The sequence below is a fragment of the Montipora capricornis genome, chromosome 8, assembly GCF_036669925.1.
Source record: "Montipora capricornis isolate CH-2021 chromosome 8, ASM3666992v2, whole genome shotgun sequence".
Classification (NCBI taxonomy): domain Eukaryota; kingdom Metazoa; phylum Cnidaria; class Anthozoa; order Scleractinia; family Acroporidae; genus Montipora; species Montipora capricornis.
The window spans coordinates 8659440-8664439 of record NC_090890.1 but is presented as its reverse complement, the minus strand read 5'-3'; the positions used below and the strand labels follow the sequence as shown (position 1 = coordinate 8664439).

The following is a 5000-nucleotide window of genomic DNA, read 5'->3' as shown; positions in this document are numbered from 1 at the left end:
ACACCGCCTTAACGACGACGTGTTATCACTAAATTTTAGGTTTTGACGACAGACAACTTGAGTATGCAACAGAGAATCTTTCATTCTCTATTTTCAGTCTGTCTGATACCGCTTACTTTAAGAATACTTCTCCCACATTGTACGATGTGAAGGAGATGTAATAGCCGCGAAAGACTTGACTTAGTTGAAGTTTTTGACGACGTCGCCGTCGTAGATCTTAATAGGGAACTTAAGCAACGACGACGGCGACGGCACCGAGAACGTCATCTCAAAATATAAATTTGCGTCATTGTAATCACTTCGCAAACATGTCAACCCTTTTAATATGACAAGGGTGTGATAGTTCCTCAAAAATGACATTGGTCGGAACGGCGCTTAATTTAGGGGAGAAAATGAAACCTTGTCGTCAAGTGCTGACGTTCTCCTTAAGACCTCAAATTTGATTATTTCACGTTGTTGTTTTGCTGACGACGGCGAAGAAATGGACAAAAGTGAAAAACGCACGTGCCAGGCGTGCAAAGCTATTGTTTTTGAACACTAACTATGCAAATTTGTAACGTTCTCGTTGCCGTCGCCGTTGTCGTTGCTTAAGTTCCCTAACAACTAGGGAGCTTACGAATCGAGGACGACGACGGCTACGAGGAGTTCATTTAAAAATACGAGTTCGCGTTATTCATATCACTACGAGCTATTTCATGTCGTTTTGCGTTAAAAATGTGTAGTAACTGTCGAGGACTTAAACTGGTTTGAGTGGGTTGGAAGTGTAGAGAGAGAACTGAAAATTCATCGTCATGTGCTAACGTCCTCCACAGAACCTTGAATTTGGTCATTTCACGTCGTCATTTAGGAGATGACGGCAAAGAAATGTACCAAAATGTAAAACGCACGTGCAGAGCCATTGTTTTTTCTTATTAAACCTAACTTTTTGTAGCGTCGTCGTTGCCGTCGGCGTCGTCGTTTCGTAAGCTCCCTAGTTTGTTGTTTTGTGGCGTCCTCGATGACAACCGCATTCCCTATTGTCATGTGAGATAACATCCCCATAATACTACTAATACTACCCCATACTATTGTTTTGCGCCTACGTTCTGCGCATCTCGATATACTCGGGTTTCCTATCGGTGATGCTTACTAATACAGGGATATTTTTGCGCGGTTTAAAACTATCCGGAGAAAGTAGATCTTAGTAAGTACTCTTAGTATCCAAAAAGAAAATTGGGGGTAACCATACATTTTTGAGAGATAACTAAGGTTCAATTTGAGAAAGAACGCAATACATTGCTTTGTATTTTAATGTTGTTTACAAATATTACTCACGAATTATCTTTGGAAAATGCGTGGTTACCCCCAATTTTCTTTTTGGATTTCAATAACACTGGTTAAGATCTACATTTCCTGCGTGATCATAAACCGGGGAAAAAACATATTTGAAATAACGTTGAATTAACAGCATTAAGATGTAAGTGCCCGTGATCCCAGATAATCATGTAACGAAATGTTTCATGTAATAGCAATGTAATGGTACCAAATAAAACAACAGTAATTGTTAGCAAGATGCATTCATTAACGTGGCGTAATAAGTTACCATGGCAACAAAACACCCGGCCATCCAAACAAACTGCATTATATCACTCAGGAGAAAATAAACAAACAAAGTGTGTGAGGCTTTTTTCACAGTTCTCAATAGTTTTCCCGTGGCGTCCAAGTGAGTGGCGTCATACGAAAAATTCTTATTGCCGAACTTTACCATGGGTTTTCTCAAGAACCAATTAGAATATGGAAAAAGCCTCAAACCATTTGTTAGTTTATTATCTCCTGAATGATATATTGCAGTTTGTTTGGATGCCAGTGTTAACGCAAGGGTTATTATCTCAGCGGAGCAGACAAGGTCGATTTCACGATTCTGACATAAAACTCGTGGAAGATAAAGGCATTTTCAAATACTATGACGCCACTGATGCTGGGAGCTGGTCATTTGGAAGTCCTGAATTTTTCAGTCTTCCCTACGCAATTGCTAAAATTGCGTTCATAAGTGGAGAATCATAGCTTCACTTGTTTATTGGTGTTATATTTGTAAATTCAATCCTTCCAAATAGTGAGTCTACTGAGTCTATTGAAAGTTTTGAGATTATTTTGAGCCGCCTTAAGGTTTCCTCAAGAGAAAGAAAACAAAATGGATGATTTTATCACTTCACCATGTTATACTCATGATAAAATATGGGCTAAGGGAAAATTAGATAAACGTTGTAACGAGGATGCGGGTGTAATTTAAAGAGATTAAAGAGTGAAGGAAATGTGGTTTTAAACTTAATAGCCCAAAAAAGGAAATTAGGACCTGCAAATTATCCGTATAAGGCGGAACGTAGTAGCGCGAGAGAATGAGGAAACATTATTTAAAAACCGATGGCCGGATTTTGACTCAAAAGGAAAAGACCCTCCTATATTTCTTTCACTTGCTTTTCGCGATCTCGTCAAAGTCACGTGAAATTCTTAAAGGGTAAGACAATTTAATGAATCCGTTCATCTCGGGGCGAAGAAACCTCGGGGAAGAAACACATTATCACTCGTAAAAAGAGAGAATGTTTTTGTCCAGTCAGCAAACTGACAAATTTCTTTATTTCTCTTTTAAAGGATTTCAATGGATTGGTGGACCGTGCTAAAGTTGAACTCGTTGGTGAGTCAGCATTTTTATCGCTCGAAATTCCGCGTTGATCACATAGCGGCTTAGATTTTCGTCATAGGGGATGGTCTTCTGCGCCACACTGAACCGGGGGATGTAAGGAGTTCTATTAATGGCCCAGTATTGTGTAATACATTTTTACCGTATTTATCTCCGTAACGTTATTTTTCGGTAAGGGTAAATACTAAAACTGTTTATTAGTCGGCTAGAGCATGCTGCTAGTTTACATCACGTCGCGTGCTATTGGGAATACCGCCGACACGTAATTATAAATGAAGGCTCAACCTTGTTTCCTCGATGCCAAAGACATGTCAAATGAGCTAACAAATGGTTTGGTCTGTTCTACGACCCACAAAGCCATTCGCGGTAGTTCCAATCTAAAAGACGTTAATTAGTGAAGTTTCGAAACTGGTCGTTCCGCAAACACAAAATGAAAAGGGTATCAAATGATTTAGCAAATATCTTAGAATCAAGATAGAATCAGAGGAGTTATCAATGAACAGGACATTCTGTTGCTCCATAGACAAAAGAACATTTACGAACCTTTTCAGATAAAGACAAAATGATACTTGATCAAACACGGATCAAACACTGGGAAACGATCTTCGATCGTCTTGTCTTGACTTTAGACCGGAGTCTGATATCGATATCGTCAAGAAACTGAGCTTGTAACTTCCTCTCTGGATGATTTCCGGGTCAGTATTGTTATGATTGCGGAGAAAAGTCACGAAATGACAACATCAATCACGCTCCTTAATGGCCACCGTTAGCAGAATCTACGCAGTGAGTCGTGAAGTGAGGCAAAAGTTAATGGAATCAATAATCTCGAGGTGCGTTACGTAGGCCGTTCCAGTATTTTGTGCAGTAAGCACGACTACAAGAGTTTTCCAGGCCTGCAAGGAGACCTAGAAACAGTACGCCAGAGACTGGAAAGGTGGGGGGTGGGACGACATCAAAGTGAACGTACCAGACGCTGAGGGAACCAAGATTATTGTCACGACGACCTTATTTTTGAAGTATTAGAAGATAAGACCCAACCCGATGTGATCCTTGCGGAAAATGAGATCCACAAGGACTCCTCAAGTGAACTTGAGACAACTATCCAGCTAGATGGAAAGTACACGAAGTCCATAATTGCAACTGCGGAATCCAAGATGTCTATGGAAGTTGCTTCTAAGATTGGGGGCTCGATAGATATTTTTACTGCCTCGATCCGTCTCGATCCGTCAACTACTTCAAGACAGGGAAGAACACAATCAGAAAAGAAATCGGTGGATTTCAGTAAAGAAGGTCCCTGCTAAAAAGCAAACGTTGTAAAAATGACTGCAGTGGTAAAAAAACGCAGGATGCGTCTTACTTTACCGTGTGGTATCGAGGAACCATTCCTTATGAATAACCAAGCTACTTCTAGACCGAGTATATCAGTACTACCAAGGGACGGAATCACGTATACGCGACTCTCATTGTGGATATTGGAACTGCCCCATAGTGCTGTTCGAAACTTTTCCCTAAATTGTATTCCCTAAAGTACAACTAGCGTGACTAGTCAGTATGCCATTTTTGAATGAGAGAAGCTCAAATTTCCCTTGAAAGGAAGGTGAAACATGACCAGGCGCCAATAAATAAATAGGTCAATCATTGCTTCTTTTTCTAGATCTTTTTAATGAGGCATGTCTAAGTAACTGAATTACTCTGAGAAGTAATGCCTCAAGAACTTGGCATGATTGCACCGATTAAAAGGTTTATAGTCGTTTCAAAGCTCTTTGTTTACAAGTGCGCACAATGAGGGGAGCATTGGGGGTATTTAACAAACCGAAAACCGCAGGCAAAGCCGGCTATCAAAACCGGTTTTTAAAACCCTAATCGAACTTCGAACTAGAGTCTGAGTCAGGAGGCTAATTCGTGATATTGGAGTAACGTTGTAGAGGGTGTTCTCATACCGGTCACTTATAACTAACAAACCTCAACCGTAAAACCGAAAAACGCCGGAATACCAATTCCGAAAAGCCGCAACAGATACCAAACAACCGCGAAACCGAGCTAAAAAAAAAAAAAAACCGCCAAAACTGCAAAAAAGAGAAAATCCCAATCGGTAGGTAGTAAACAGCTGTTCCATCCTTTTGTGTTAGGACCCAAAAGGGCGTGCTCAGAGGTTTTGGGTTGCACAGACAAACTCGTGGCCCGCGCCCCGACCACGGGGTGACGCACTTCCCACAAGGGAAAGTAATCTCTGTCGGACCAGTGACCACCTCCTCAATTCTTGTAATTCTCTCTGCACAAACTCAATAATCTTCAGCTTGCCTTTGAGGCGGCAGCTCTCGAC

At 40.8% G+C, this 5000-nt stretch overlaps 1 protein-coding gene across 1 annotated transcript in view; it reads left to right on the top strand.

Annotated features, from left to right (window-relative positions):
- Positions 1-2652: 2652 nt before the first annotated feature.
- The window catches only part of LOC138060664 (uncharacterized), an 18295-nt gene continuing 15947 nt past the window's right edge, over positions 2653-5000 (top strand). The window contains exon 1 of the mRNA XM_068906502.1: positions 2653-2671. The gene's annotated coding sequence lies outside the window, so the exon portion shown is untranslated. The remainder of the gene's footprint in view (positions 2672-5000) is intronic.